General features: G+C 43.2%; 1 protein-coding gene and 1 non-coding gene across 2 annotated transcripts in view; one reads left to right on the top strand and one right to left on the bottom strand.

Annotated features, from left to right (window-relative positions):
* Positions 1 to 16,694, bottom strand: part of LOC137364974 (histone H2A-like) — a 49,401-nt gene that overhangs the window by 14,203 nt on the left and 18,504 nt on the right. The gene's annotated exons all lie outside the window — the stretch shown is intronic.
* Positions 5,973 to 6,054, top strand: trnas-gcu (transfer RNA serine (anticodon GCU)). The gene has a single exon. It is a non-coding gene; the product is annotated as a tRNA-Ser (tRNA).

The following is a 16,694-nucleotide window of genomic DNA, read 5'->3' as shown; positions in this document are numbered from 1 at the left end:
GTGAACATTTCCACTTCTGACCTTATGATGGAAGGAAGTTTATTGATGAAGCAACTGAAGACGGTTGGGGCCTAGGACACTACCCTGAGGAACTCCTGAGCGATGTCTGGTACTGAGATGATTGGCCACCAACAACCAGCACCATATTCCTTTGCGAGAGGTATGCCTCCAACCAGTGGAGGTTTTTCTCCTTGATTGCCATTTACTTCAATTTTGCAAGGGCTCCTTGATGCCCTTGGCAAGAGCAGTCACTGTCACCTCACCTCACCTCCTGAATTCAGCTCTTCTGTCCATATTTGAACCAAGGCCATAATGAGGTCAGGAACCGAGTGGCCTTGGCGGAAACCAAAATGAGCATCGGTGAGCAGGTTATTGCTGTGTAAGTGCTGCTTGATAGCACTGTCAACGACACCTTCCATCACTTTACTGATGATCAAGAGGAGGCTGACGGGGCAGTAATTGACCGGGTTGGATTTGTCCTGCTTTTTGTGTACAGGACATACCTGGGCAATTTTCCACATTGCCGGGTAGATGCCAGTGGTGTAGCTTGGCAGGCGGCGTGGCTAGTTCTGGAGCACAAGTCTTCAGCACTGCAGCCAGGATGTTTTCAGTATCCAGAGCCTTCAGCCATTTCTTGATATCATGTGGAGTGAAGTGGATTTAGCTGAAGGTTGGCACCTGTGATGCTGGGGATCTCAGGAGGAGGCCGAGATGGATCATCTACTTGCCACTTCTGGCTGAAGATGTTTGCAAATGATTCAACCTTGTATTTTGCACTGATATACTGGTCTCCCCTGTCATTAAGGATGGGGATATTTGTGGAGCTTCGTCCTCCTGTTAATTGTTTAATTATCCACCACCATTCAGGACTGGATGTGGCAGGACTGCAGAGCTTTGATCTGATCTGTTGGTTGTGAGATCACTCAGCTCTGTCTATTGCATGCTGCTTCCGCTATATGACATGCAAGTAATCCTGTGTTGTAGCTTCACTCATTTTTAGGTCTGCTTGGTGCTGCTCCTGACATGCCCTCCTGCACACTTCATTGAAGCACCATTGCTCCCTTGGCTTGATGGTAATGGCAGAGTCAGGGATATGTCAGGCCATGAGGTAACATATTGTGTTTAAATACAATTCTGCTGCTGCTGATGGCCCACAGTGCCTCATGGATGTCCAGTTTTGAGCTGCCAGTTCTGTTCATTTCTTCCCTCAGATATAATTGACTACTGCGCCCCCACCCCCTCCCAGTGTGGTTGACAGGACTCTCAACCTCTCCTTCCCCCTTCCCCCTTCCCCTCCCTCCCAGAACTGCGACAGGGTTCCCCTTGTCCTCACTTACCACCCCACCTGTCTCCACATCCAAAGGATCATCCTCCACCATTTCTGCCACCTCCAGCGTGATGCCACCACCAAACGCATCCTCCCCTCCCCTGTCAACATTCTGAAGGGATTGTTCCCTCCGCGACACCCTGGTCCACTCCTCCATTACCCCCGGTACCTCGTCCCCTTTCCAAGGCACCTTCCCATGCAATCGCAGGAGATATAATACCTGCCCTTTTCCCTCCTCTCCGCTCATTATCCAAAGCCCCAAACACTCCTTTTAGGTGAAGCAGCGATTTACTTGTACTTCTTTCAATTATGTATACTGGATTCACTGCTCACAATGTGGTCTCCTCTAAACTGGGGAGACCAAATTCAGATTAGGTGGAACACCTCTGCTCAGGCCGAAATCATGACCCTGAGCTTCTGGTTGCTTGCCATTTCAACACTCCCCCCTGCTCTCATGTCAACATTTCTGTCTTTGGCCTGCGCCAGTGTTCCAGTGAAAATCAACCCAAGCTCGAGGAGCAGCACCCGACCTTTTGATTCGGCACTCTACAGCCTTGTGGATTGAACATTGTGTTCAATAACATCAGAGCATGACTGGTGTCAGGCAACCACAAGCATTAACACACTCTTTGCCTTTATCCCAGGACAGCTTTGTTATTTAATCTCTCCTGCCCTCTGCTCTATCAAACACCTTCTCTTTTGTTCTCTCCCACATGCCCCTCCCCTTCACTTGTTTAAAACCTAATTCTTTTCTAACCTGTGTCAGTTCTGATGAAAGGTCACAGACCAGAAACGTTAACTTTGTTTCTCTCTCCACAGGTGCAGCCAGAGCTATTGAGTATTTCCAGCACTTTTTGTTTTTATTTCAGATTTCCAGCATCTGCAGTATTTTGCTTTTATTGTGTCAGAAAGTCTTTCCTTGATTCAGGACTCTTACCTCTCTCCAGAATCTCTCTGCTAAAGATTGAACTTTATCTCATTTCACTCACAGCTCAGGGTCAGTGTGGCACAGTGGGACTTCTGGCTGTGTCCCACTTCACAATCCATCAGTACTGAGAAAACAATGGGGAATATTACTCACATGTTGTGTTCTGTAACTTTTTACAAACACTTTAATGTATATATTGTCTTCCAAAGCAGTGACAGAATGGTGGCTTTAGTGTGTTGTTGAAATAGCTTTGTTGAGTTCGTGCTGTACAAACAGTTAAACAGTTCTTGGTTCAATCCCAGGTTTTGGCACTTTCAACCTCTCCTGTGTCTTTTTCTTTGGCTCCAATTGTCAAGCTGCATGATTTACTCTGAAATTAGCACCAGAGAACCAAGGCACCAGCGAGCATGAGGAGCTGAAATTAGCACAGATCAAATCCACTTAATATTTCTGACTGAAGATGGTTGCAAATGCTTCAGCTTCATCTTTTGCACTGACGTGCTCAGCACCACCATCATTGAGGATGTGAATGTTTTTGGAGCCTCCTCATCTTGTTAGTTATTTAATTATCCACCACCATTCACGACTGGATGTGGCAGGACTGTGGAGCTGTGATCTGATCCTGAGGGAGATATCCGTGCGTGGAATGGCAGGATGTATGGAGAGTGATCCTGAAGAGGGTGTCTGAGCCTGGAGTGGAAGCTTTCCGTGGAGGTGCAGGAGTAGGTCATTCAGCCCCAGTGTTTTATAAAGGTTTAGCATAACTTATTTGCTTTTACTCGATGCCTCTATTCATAAAGCCAAGTGTCCTGTTTGCTCTTAGCAACCTTTTCAAACCTTGATCAAAAAAGATTGGTGTACATTGTCTCATTATTCCTCCCAAACTGTATCACTTCACAATTTTCTGTGTAAAATTTTATCTGTTGTGTGAAAGCCCATTTTACCAGTGTGATTAAGTTCCTCTGATGTGTATTACTGTCACTGGCATAGGACGCAATTCACGAGCATTCTTTGATGCTATCTCTGTGGAAAGAGCAATCTTACACACTAGCTCAAATTGGGATTGTGTGTGTTTAGTATCTTTCCTCATCCACCAATATAAGCACAAATCTGTCTCATAATGTACGGTCTAAGAATGTGCCAATGTTGCAATGTGGTGATAAATTCTTCAGTGTCACAATGTACTCACCAACTGTTTCACTACTTTTCTGATTTCTGGATCCAAGTTTGTAGCTTTCCGCGATCTCCAGTGGCTGAGGGTTGAGCCTCACTTCAACGAAGAAACGGAAAATTATAATTTAAAGATTACACTGTCAATCATTCACATCTCTGTCTTCTCCTGAACTTCGAGTTCAAATTTGTTTGTGACGTTGATTCACACGTTAAGACAGCACAGTCTTTGTCTTTGTGAAGGAAGTGATTTGGGAATGGCTGTTTGAAACTGTCCCTTCTTGCACAGAAATTCAGTGCAAATACTCGATCACTCACAATTTCCTTGAGAGAAATTTGTTCACAATCGCATTCGACACGGAAAAACTGCCTCAGCATTAATCTCACTGAAGCAGAATGTGACCGTGTTGTATGTTTCAGAATGTTGGTGCCGTTATTTGTCGCTTTTAACCGAGACTGGGACACAGGGCAAGGTTGATCCGAGGCTGGAATATGTTATCATTCAGGAGCAAGAAAAATCAAAAGGAACAAAATAAGAAAACCCAGTCTCTGGATTTGAGAATCTGTAGATTCGCTTTGGGAAAGTGAATCAGAGCAGAAAGAAGGGTGAACTGTCCAGAAGAGATGAAGACACAGCTCAGTCAACACGTTCCCCTGGTTTATGATGCTGGAACATTCCTCACACAGAAATGATTCAACCCAATGACAAACATTCTTACAGCTGATAATTTATGCTACTGATTTAAGGACTGCCTCATGTGGTTACCGAGTGATGACGAGAAGATATTAAACTTTGTTCTATTCAATCGAGCTGTGATGAAGTTTGAATTTTTCTACCTTTTATAAACAGCATTTGAAGGGTCTTGGTAACAATGTTCAGTGTTGATGAGAGTGGGGTCTGGGTGAGAAGCTGCTGAGTGTGACAGGGTCAGGACTGGATGCAGGAAGTTCTCTGACAGTCTCCCTCTATCTTTCTGATGGGTTTGAGTTGATTTACGACTGGTAGCTTTTATTTTACTTTTCTTATTTAGAGATACAGCACTGAAACAGGCCCTTCGGCCCACCGAGTCTGTGCCAACCAGCAACCACCCATTTATACAAATCCTACATTAATCCCATATTCTCTACCACATCCCCACCATTCTCCAACCACGTACCTACACTACGGACAATTTACAATGGCCAATTTACCTACCAACCTGCAAGTCTTTTGGAGGTGGGAGGAAACCAGAGCACCCGGCGGAAACCCACACAGACACAGGGAGAACTTGCAAACTCCACACAGGCAGTACCCAAAACTGAATCCTGGTCGCTGGAGCTGTGAGGCTCCGGTGCTAACCATTGTGCCACTGTGCTGCTGTTGGTGTTTTGATAAATGAAGGAAGTTCCCTCCACCCATTTTTTTTGGACAGACAGTGTGGTATAAGGATGTAAAGGGTTAATGCTGAAGATAGTGGTATCAACCCCTCCCACGGTCAGAGTGATGATGTAACAGTCACATGAGATGAAGTTTGGGAGAAGAGAGAGCAGCACCAAGGATGCTAGCTTCGCAGGCTTGATGAGTGTGTTTCGAGTATTGTGTAAATTTGAAAAGAGTTCTTAGTCTTTCAGCAGGAACTGTGTCCAGAAAATATCGAGAAACTCACACTTTTATTATTCAGGAGTCGGAACACAGATATTAATTCCAAGTGACAGTTCTGGGACCAATTAACAAAAAAAGTAGAGAATAATATTGCTGACTGATTGAAATCCCCGAGTGAGGAGACAGTTAAACAGGTGATCTGTTGGAGCATCCTTCGATCCAAGGTTTCAGCAACATTTAATCTCCCTTTTTGGTGAAATTCTCTGTTATTTGCAACTTTTTGTATCAGCTTTGATGGGCGTGTGAAAAAACTGAAAAAATTGAACAGTTCCATCCTTTCTTTTCTTCCTTCTTCTCTTCTTTCCATCGGTTTCTCTTTTCTGTCCCAGATCAATATAATGATGAGAATCCCAATTTAATCTGCTGTTTCTGGTGTTTTATCCATTCCAATCAAAATTTCAACATTCCAAACAAATCTATTTGTTATTCCACAGTGTCTCTCCATGTGTTTTATACTGTTGTCTGCTTTCACAGTCTGTTTGATGATCAATGTTACATCTCACTCTCTGTTCTGGTGAAGATCAGAAGCAGTGATATCTGTTTACACCACCCGACAAGTCGGCCTGAGGCTGTGCCTCGCTGATCATGTGGAGTTTAAGCAATTCTTCCAGTCAGTTGGTTCAGTTGTCATTTCATGAGTAATTCGGTCATCATGACTTCGTCAGTGACCTAATGGTTCAGGTGTCTGAGTGATGTTAATCATGATGTGTTGAAATGATTGTATGTTCCAGTCTTTCCGTGGTGGGTTTTCACACCGAGTAGAAACGTGTTGGACATGGTCTGGAAATGTTTCACACCGCTCCATTCCCAACTTCATTTCCTTGCAGAAGATACATTTCCATCATTGCACAGCTGGCTGCACAGCCAGAAACTGTGCTGAATGTGACAGCTGCGTTTCTGCAACTGACAAGGTGGCTGAGAGGTTAAGGCGATGGACTGCTAATCCATTGTGCTCTGCACACGTGGGTTCGAATCCCATCCTTGTTGCTAGTGTATGAACTGTTTAGTGTATTGTTGATGTTCAAAGTCAGCCTCGAAACCTGTTCTTGTCAATGTCCAGACAGTGATTCCAGGATTGGTTATACTTTATTAAAATTGAGACAGACAATTGGAATTCTTCACCCAAACTGCACTGGAATGAAGATCAAATAGGGATCACGAAACAGAGCAGGATTTTTCCTCCCCTCCTTCCTTCCATCTTTACTTTCTCTCGATTTGCACCAAGTGAAAGACAAATGGGAAAAGCAAATGGCGAGGGAGCAGATGCAGAAAATTATCCTTTGGCAAGAAATTTATTTTCAAATCTTCTTGATAGATTAAGTGAGTGAGCGATGCTTTGGCAGATGGAGTTTGCCTACGATAGATCAGAGTGTTTTTTTGTAAGAGGTGAGATGTTAGAAACGGCGGAGGAGCAGAGACCCGAATACTGAATTAATAAAAGCTAGTGGACTGGTAGAAAATAATGTGAAAAGTGAACAGAATATGAAGATTGGAACTCATGTTGCAGTGATATAAAGCTCTGTGCTCCTGAAGTAAATGTCCAAGCCCAGATTGTAGGGAATCTGTGGAGAGTGATTTGGTTTTTATTCATTCTTGGGTGTGAGTATCGCTGATAAGGCTAGCATTTATTACCCATTCCTATTGCCGTTGAGAAGGTGGTGGAGAGCTGCCTTCTTGAACTGATGCAGTCCATATGGTGCAGGAACACCCACAGTGCTATTGGGGAGGGAGTTCCAGGATTGTGACCCAACAACAATGAAGAAATGGCGATATCGTTCCAAGTCAGGATGGTGAGTGTCTTGGAGGGGAACCTGCAGGTAGTGAGTTCCCATGCATCTGCTGCCCTTGTCCTTCGAGGTGGTAGTGGTCACGAGTTTGGAAGGTGCTGTTGAAGGATATTTGGCGAGTTGCTGCAGTGCATATGGAAATGGTACACACTGCAGCCACTGTTTACTGGTTGTGGGGGGATTGAATGTTTAAGGTGGTGGGTTAGGTGCCGATCAAGTGCGCTGCTTTGTCCTGGATGGTGTTGAGCTTCTTGAGTGTTGTTGAGTGGGATGTATTCCATCACACTTCTGACTTGTGCCTTGTAGATGGTGGACAGGATTTGGGGTGTCAGGAGGTGAGATACTTGCTGCAGAATTCGTAATCTCTGACCTGCGCTTATAGCCACAGCATAGATGTGACTGGTCTAGTTACGTTTCTGGTCAAGATGTTGATGGTGGGGGATTTAACGATGATAATGCTTCTGAATATCAAAAGGTAGATTTTTTTTCTCTCTCATTGGAGATGTTCACTGCTTGGCACTTGTGTGGCCAGAAGGTTGCTTGTCACTTATCAGCTCAAGCCTGAATGTTGTTCAGGTCTTGCTGCTTGCAGGCACAGACTGAAGAGTTGTGAATCATCATCTAACATTCCCACTTCTGACTTATGTTGAAGAGAAAGTCGTCAATGAAACAGCTGGGATGTTTGTGTCTCGGACACTACCCTGAGAAACTCCTGAGGCAATGTCCTGGGCTGAGATGATTGGCCTCCACTAACCACAACATCTTGCTTTGTGCGAGGTATGACTTCAACAAGTGGAGAGTTTTCCCCCTGATTCCCATTGACTTCAATTTTGCTGGGGATCCTTGATGCCACACTCACTCAAGGGCAATCACACTCACCTCTCCTCTGGAATTCCACTCTTACGTCTCTGTTTGGACCAAGCTGCAATGAGATCATACGAACATAAGATCAGAAGAACTAGTAGCAGGAGTAGGCCATTTGGCCCCTCGAGCTTGCTCCGCCATTCAATAGGATCATGGCTGACCTGATCATGACCTCAACCCCACTTTCTTGCCTGCCCACATAACCCTTGGCTCTCTTGTAGATAAAAATCTTGAAGACATTCAATGACTGCTCTCTGCGGTAAAGAATTCCAAAGATTAATGACCCTCTGAGAGAAGAAATTCCTTCTTAAATGAAAAACCCCTAAATCTGAAACTATGTCCCCTCGTTCTAGATTCCACCACGAGAGGAAACATCCTCTCAGCATCTACCCTGTCAAGCCCCCTCAGAATCTTATATGTCTCAATACGTTCACCTTTCATTTTTCTCAACTCCAATGAGTATCGGTCCAACCTGCTCAACTTTCCTCATAAGACAACACCTTCATCACAGGAATCAATCCAATGAACCTTCTCTCAACTGCCTCCAATGCAAGTATATCCCTCCTTAAATAAGGAGACCAAAACTGTACACAGTACTCTAGGTGTGGTTTCACCAGCACAATGTACATTTGTAGCAAGACTTCTCTACTTTTATACTCCATCCCCCTTGCAATAAAGGGTAACATTCCATTTGCCTTCCTAATTATTTGCTGTACCTGCATGGTAACTTTTTGTGATTCATGCACGAGGACACCCAGATCCTTCTGCACCGCAGCATTCTGTAATCTCTCACAATTTAAATAATAATTTCCTTTTCTATTCTTCCTTCCAAAGTGGATAACCTCACATTTTCCCACATTCGCCTCTATCTGCCAAATTATTTCCTGGAGCTGAGAGACCCTGGCAGAACCTAAATTGAGCATCGATGATCAGATTATTGCTAAGTGTCTGGTGCTTGATCGCACTGTTGGTGACATTTTCCATCGCTTTGCTGATGATTGATAGTAGACAGATGGGGCAGCAAGTAGATGCCTGTGTTGTCGCTCTACTGGAACAGCTTGGCTGAGGGCGCAGCGAGTTCTGGAGCACAAGTCTTCAGTACTAGAGCCGGTATGATGTTCGGGCCCATAGTCTTTGCTGTATCGAGTGCCTGCAGCTGTTTCTTGCCATTATGTGGAGTGAAGCAAATTGGCTGAAAACTGGAAGCTGTGATGCTGGGGAACTCAAGAGGCCAAGTTGAATCATCCACTGAGCAATTTCTGACTGAAGACGGTTTCAAATGCTTCAGCTTTATCCTTTGCAATGACGTGCTCGGCTCCACCAACATTGAGGATAGGGATGTTTTTGGAGCCTCCTCATCTGGTTCGTTATTTAATTGTCGACCACCATTCATGACTGGATACCTAGTTTCTCAGGGCAGTGTCCTAGGCCCAAACATCCTCAGCTGTTTCATTGATGGCTTTCTCTTCAACATAAGTGAGAAGTGGGAATGTTCGCTGATGATTCACAACTCCTCAGAAACTGAAGCAGTCTTTGCCTGCAAGCAGCAAGACCTGAAGAACATTCAGGCTTGAGCTGATAAGTGACAAGCAACATTCTTTGATCTGATCCTGAGGGAGATATCCGTGCGTGGAGTGGCGGGATGTATGGAGAGTGATCCTGAAGTGGGTGTCCGAGCCTGGAGTGGCGGGATCTGTGGAGAGTGATCCTGAAGTGGGTGTCCGAGCCTGGAGTGGCGGGATCTGTGGAGAGTGATCCTGAAGTGGGTGTCCGAGCCTGGAGTGGCAGGATCTGTGGAGAGTGATCCTGACGAGTGTTTGTAAACCTGGAATGGAAGCTTTCTGTGGAGGTACAGGAAGAGGCCATTCATTCCCAGTATTTTATAAAGGTTTAGCATAATTTATATGTTTTCACTCTATGCCTCTATTAATAAAGCCAAGTGTCCTGTTTGCTCTAAGCAACCTTTTCAATCCTTCTAACATTGGTGTACATTGTCTCTCTGCTCCTGCACCCAGTTTAGAATTGTAACGGTTCATTTATATGCATTCTTCCTTCCAAATTGTATCACTTCACACTTCTCTGTGTAAAATTTCATCTGTTATGTGAAAGCCCATTTTACCATTTTTTTAAGTTCCCCTGAAGTGTGTTACGATCAGTGGCATAGGACAAAATTGCTGAGCATTCTTTGATGCTATCTCCATAGACAGAGCAATCTTTTACGCAAGCTCAAATGTAGGATTTTGTGTGTTTAGTATCTTATTTCACCCACCAATATAAGCACAAATATGTCACGTAAATCTTGTTCACTGCAGTCCCTGCTGCTGTTTGCTGCCTATATTTACAGACTTTTATCTCAACCTCGTCACCATGTTCTCTAATATATTCAGGGGGCATCAGCAGAGAAAATGTTCAACAAGCATGGCAAGTGCAAGGAAATGTTTATTTATGTCATTATGTCATGAACATAATATACAAATTTTTACATGTGTGTATCATCAAGATGTGTCTTCATAAATGGAACCCCGTCACAATAAACACTGTCACCTTTCAATGTTTAGCGGACAGGTTTGACGGCCTGATGTGTGTGATTCCCATATTAATGTGTTTGTACAAAGTTCGGGGAAAGATGGAGATATGAATAATTTACAGGGAAATCTTTTAAACATATTACCACATCTCTCACTCACAAAGATCTGCAAACACATGGATTCCAAAAGAACCTGAGTACAAAATCACCTAAAATAAACACTGCCAGAGAGACTTGCAATAACCTGTAGCTCAGGGAAAGGACATGATGTTATGGAAGGGATTCTGTTTCTTTTGTTAAAATATTTTTTGAAGAAGTCATAATCAAACTGAATAAGTGTAGGACCAGTTCTTTTTCAAGAGGGCACCAAAAGAACCAATTTGGCAACTATGTTTACTGGTTGTCACATGATTCAAGTTAAGTATAGAACAGAAACCCTGGTAACAGGGAGAAATGTGGACAGAGAAGTCAGTCAAGCCCCTTGATTGGACAAGCTTGGCAGCAGCAGCGCAAACCTAAGACAGCAGAAAACTCACAACCTTTGGTTGTAGCAGTCAGTGTGTTTTACCTGCTGGAGTGAGCAGCTGATAAAGTTAGCCTGAAGAATCGTCAAGGAAGGAGAGAAGACCACAACCCAGTTTGTTTTCCAGAAAATCTTTAAAAGACCCTGAGAAGTCCACTGAGTTAATTCAACTTGTCGCATGTCTTTGAAGAAGGCCTGCTAAAATTAATTCTCAATGCCTTCTGAAAAGAACTGTTCTAAAATACCCTAGTGACCTGTCTACGTATACTCGGAAGTTAGACTGTATTCCAGTTTTGGAGCAACATATCTCATCTGATGATTTCTTCAAAAATGAGCAAATAAACAGCCCAAGAGGTTGTTTTTGTCTGGAACAGAGTGCTGAATTTTTTTTAAAATCCCTTTTATTTTTTCAGCTATCCGGTGTGTGTGTGTGTGCATGTGGCTCGAAGATAAAAAAAAGGACTTTAAAAGTTGGTAAAGGTGAAAAAGGAACTTTTAAAATTTCCACCTGTGTGTTTTTGCTTTACTTCATGACTAGTTAAAACTTGTTCGACAATAAATGGATAATTTTGTTGTTCATTAAAGAAACCTGGTCAGTGTCTTCTATTCTGGGAAAAATAGAGTACATGATTGACTGTATCAGTATGTGGGAAAAGTTCACATAGATGTTGTGACCTGTGGAGAAGTGGGATGAGAATAAAGAGTGCCCTCCTCTGCCCTTAGTTGTCACAGCACTTGTGATCTGGCTCAGTAGCTTAATTGGTTCGAGTGTTTGTCTTCTAATCAGAAAATCTTGGATTCATATCCTTGCTTCAAAAGTTCAGCTATCAATCATTTACATCCATTTTCTTGTGAACTTTAACTTTTCTTATGAATTTCATTCACAAAAGAAAACAGCTCAGTGGTTGCCTTTGTGAAGGATGTGAGTTTGATATGGCTGTTCCTGCTCGTACAGATGTCCAGTGCTAATAATACAACGGCAACTCAATCCCCTACAATTTCTTTGAGAGCAATGTGTTTGCAGTTGCATTTAACCTGGAAAACAGCTCAACATTAATCTCACTGAAGGAAAGTGTGACCGTGTTGTATGTTTCAGAGTGTTTGTGTCATTTTGTGTCTCTTTTAACCAAGACTATAACACGACGCAAAGGGGAGGGTTGATCCGAGGTTTAGAATATATTATCATTCAGGAGCAAGAAAAATCAAAAGGAACAAAATAAGAAAACCCCATCTCCAGATTTGAGAATCTGTAGATCCGCTTTGGGAAAGTGAATCAGAGCAGAATGAAGGGTGAACTGTCCGACTGCCCAGAAGAGATGAAGACACAGCTCAGTCAGCACGTTCCCTTGGTTTATGATGCTGGAACATTCCTCACACAGAAATTATTCAATCAATATTCATCTGCCAAGTCGGTCTGAGGCTGTGCCTCTCTGATCACGTGGAGTTAAAGCAATTCTTCCAGTCAGTTCGTTCAGTTGTCATTTCATGAGAAATTCGAAGTCATCATGACTTCGTCAGTGACCTAATGGTTCAGGTGTCTGAGTGATGTTAATCATGATGTGATCAAATGATTGTATGATCCAGTCTTTCCGTGGTGGATTTTCACACTGAGTAGAAACGTGTTGGACATGGTCTGGAAATGTTTCACACCACTCCATTCCCAACAGGCCATGACCTGATGTGATGGAAATGTCATTTACTAAAAGAAGCTACATTTCCATCATTGCACATCTGGATGCACAGTCAGGATCTGAGCTGAAGGTGACCATCCTGCCCAAATTTCCATGGAGGCAAAAAAGACATGTGATGGGTTGCTGGCACAAAGCTGGGTGATGAAGTGTTTGAGAGGTTAAGATGATGGATTATTAATTCCTTCTGTTTTACATGTATGAGTTTGAATCCCATCTGCATCAACAGTTTATAAAATGCTCAATACATTGTTTCTTTGTAATTCACCAGCTTTTGCAGAAAGTAGGACTGAAGCTGTTGCAGTACCTGTTAGAAAGATAGTCTAAGTTATTCTGAAGCCATCTCCAATGTCATCGACATGTAAGCAGGATTTTAAAGGATAAGATGTAGTTTTTAAAAGTCATTTCAATCTTACTCGAGTCTTTACAAAGAAGCCAGATAAATCTCGATAAAAAGTCATATATATTTAGAGATCTTTTAAAAGCACTTCAATCTTGTTCATAAAAAGTCAGATGTAAATTTAAGAACTCTGATAAGGCGATGCTAAAAAGTTACATACAATTAAGAAACAAAATACAACATTTAAAATGTCTGAACTCCCTCTGAAAGTTGACCCCTGCTGCTGCCGGTGTCTTCCTGGAATAGTGGAGCTGTTGTGTCAACAGAAAAGTCCTTCCCGAGCACCCCTGAGCCTGTTGGAACCGGCTCTAATCCAACCCAGGTAAAAATCAGGGTACGTTGTGGGCAATGAGCCCAAATTGCTGAACTGCAGGTCCCTGTCACTTTAAAGAGTGGGCTGGTGCGATTATGATCAGAGGCTCCTTCTAAGCACATTTCTCACCACCACAACTTCCAGATGTTGGTGTTAGTGTGTGCATGTACTGGCAGTTGCAGTGCTGTTCAGACCCTCAATAGCAGTGAAAGTCTCAGAATTCACCACTATTGGGCTGCAAAATCCAGGCCAATATCTCACAGTCCTGTTAGATTTGCTCTCCCTCTGTACAAAATCAAACTCCACACAGTGTCTTTCACTCACTCCTGTTTCCAGCCCTGATGGTGCAGAAATCCCCTCTCAAAGGTACACAATCCAGTTGATTTCTGATCAAATACCTCCTTCCTCATTCAATAGAGGAAACAGAGACATGAACAGGAGTCAGGTGCAAGAAAGTTTCACCAACAGAGCAAAGAAAGGCACCAACAAAAGTCACACCTACTTTCCAAATCATTTCACTGTAATATTCTTTCACTTGTTTTGTAAGTGACTGCAATAAATCTGAAAATGAGCACCATGAGGTTTGTGTTCACTAGTCACTTGTTCTCCTGTGTTTGTCTGTCAGGTTTGTAATTCAATTTGTATTGGATATTGAAGAGAATCTCTTTTCAAGATGATTGCACATTGTACTGTGTTTAAAGCAACCAACTTGTAAAATGGCAGATAATGAATGTTTCAATACCTGTGTGACCAGATTCTTCCAATGCTTTTCAACAGCTAGATTGATGATGCTTGCAATCTGTATCCTGTGGAGAATGGGAGAGGAGAATAAAAACATGGTGCATGAACAGGACAGACTGTGTAAAATGGGAGCACAGAAATACTGCCACCTCATTGAAAGTTAATGAGATTTATTCTAAGTCAGACACCTGCCCACAATGAACAAGTGAATACATTAATTGTCCACTTTCAATCTAAATGGGACTGAGGTTCCAACAGAGAAGTTTTCTGGAAAATACCTGCTGCAGTTTTAAAATTGATGAACTGGAACATCTTGTACTAACTTTCAAATAACTGGAGTGATTGTTTAGTTCTCATAGTGGAGAGAAGGAGTTGTTTATAAATATAAGCAGAAAGACACATTTGTGGATTGGTGAATGAGCTTTATCTTTCTGAAATGTATTTGTCCATTGGTTGCAGGTCACTGGAAATTCTTTTTTTACATTTCAATTGTAGCAGCAGCAGTTAGCAGCAAAATGTCTGATTAATCAGAGTAGTGGGTCTGGGAAACACTGAAACAGTCGAGACCCTGTAAAACAGAACTCCAAGTCATAGTTTAAATAAGGCACTGAACTGACAGAGCGGTAAAGGCCTGCTCAGGTCAGGAAAAAATACCCGACCCGAACCCGACAGAACCACATTGGACCCGGCCCGAGTATCTCCATTTATTCCCATGCCCAAACCGACCCGAGCCTTCCCCGACCACCGGAATGTTCACTTTATCTACCTCCCAATTTCGAATCCACAGGAAGCTGCAGCACGAGCGCAATGACGTCCTAGAGATGCTCACTTGCTCACTGAGCAGACTCAGAGTTTCCCTCCTTAATGACCCGGACTCCCGGCTTTGGTTGGCTTTTCAACTTTTGACACTTATTAAACTCAACTTCCCAGCAGAGTTAAATGTAATACTTACTGTGTGTGTCCGACACGGACTCAGCCCGACCTGGACCCAGCCTGACCTGAACCTGGCCTGACCCTACCCGAGTCCAAAAGCCAGACCCGGAAGAGCGACCCGACATGACCCGAACCCGACACAGGTCGTCAGGTCCCGTCGGGTTCAGGTCGGGTGGCAGGCCTTTACAGAGTGGAGGTCAGATTAGGATTGAATTAATTTCAATCACTGAAACTAAACAAGAAGTAAATCTGCCAGGAATGGGATGCTTTGCGTTATCTGTGAGCTTGTGGCACAACGGTAGCGCGTCTGACTCTGGATCAGATGGTTGCGTGTTCAAATCACATCAGGTTCAGTTGTGTTTTACAGCAGCTCAAGTTCCTGGATTTTATATCAGGAGAGAATTCAATCTTTTGGAATGTTCAGTGAATGGTTGAATTTCAAGATCAACTTTAACAGATTAAAGTCCTGATTTCTGGTTCCGTTCCATTTCCATGCTCAGTTCTTATTTCACACTGTTTTATATCAGAACAATGTTCCAGGGATGTGATGTGTCCATTGTTTGTACAATTGCTCTGTCACCCAGTGTGAGAAATAAAACACAAACCGCCCAGCGTGCGGCTCAAACCCATACCTGGCTCTGTCTATAGGCCACTTAGTTCAGTTGGTTAGGACGCAGTGTTGATAACAACAAGGCTGTGGATTTGATCCCCATGTGTGCTGTCACATGGTCAGTCAATAATTTGACACATTTTTGTTACACTTAAAATCCAACTTTTAGATACAAACAAGTTTACATAAAATGTCAGAGGAAACTTATTTTGAATAACATCCATTGTATCTTTGTCACTGGTCTGGAGTAACACAGAATTCTTTCCAATTATCTTCCGTTTGCTGAGAAACGTTGAACTCGTGGCCTGTTCTCGTTAATGGTCACGAGCAACAAAAACAGACAGAGCGAGTCTGACCACCCAGAGATGTGGAAAAGGCTTCAGTTTGGGACAAATGCAGCAAATCAAATGTTCACCCGGCCCCGAGAGAGTCAAAAACTGGGGAAAAGGACACAGAGAGATAGAGAATAAGCTACAGCAGACAATGTAAATATTTCCCATCCTTGATATCTCTCTATTCCAATCCAACCTTCAGAGTTGGGTAAATAATTTCAGTGTAAATTGTGCAGCTCAAGAGTCAAAACCAAATGGCGATGCAGAATAAAGGAGAACTGCCAAAGCCCCAGATTGAACCAGGGATCTTCAATCTAACACTCTCCCAACTGAGCTATTTCAGTCACACAGACTTGGAATGATAAGTGGCAAGTAACATTCGCACCACACAAGTGCCAGGCAATGAATATCTCCAACAAGAGAGAATCTAACCATCTCCCCTTGACATTCAATAGCATTACAATCACTGAATCCAGCACTATCAACATTATAGGGGTTACCATGGGGAGCCAAACAAATAACGTAGCTACAAGAGCAGGTCAGAGGCTTGGAATCCTGAGGCGAGTAATTACAGTGCAGCTGTTGGCTCCACCCCAGGGGCTGAATTTGTTCTGTAAACCATGAAGCAGCTTCCTCTCAAATCCCAGGTTTATCAATAAATCCTCTTACAAAAGCCCCAAAGTGTGATGTATTCCTCTCACTCATCCATGACTCTTGACTCCCCAAAGCCTGTCCACCATCCACAAGGCACAAGTCAAGAGTGTGATGGAATACTCTCCACTTGCCTGGATGGGTGCAATTCCAACTCAAGAATCTCAACACCGCCAGGACAAAGCAGCCCGCATGATTGGCACCCCATCTGCAAACATTCACTCCCTCCACCATCGACGCACAGTTGCAGAGTGTGTA

This window comes from Heterodontus francisci, unplaced genomic scaffold, assembly GCF_036365525.1.
Source record: "Heterodontus francisci isolate sHetFra1 unplaced genomic scaffold, sHetFra1.hap1 HAP1_SCAFFOLD_43, whole genome shotgun sequence".
Classification (NCBI taxonomy): Eukaryota; Metazoa; Chordata; class Chondrichthyes; order Heterodontiformes; family Heterodontidae; genus Heterodontus; species Heterodontus francisci.
Note: the sequence above shows the minus strand (reverse complement) of the source record. Positions and strands in the feature narration are given on the sequence as shown.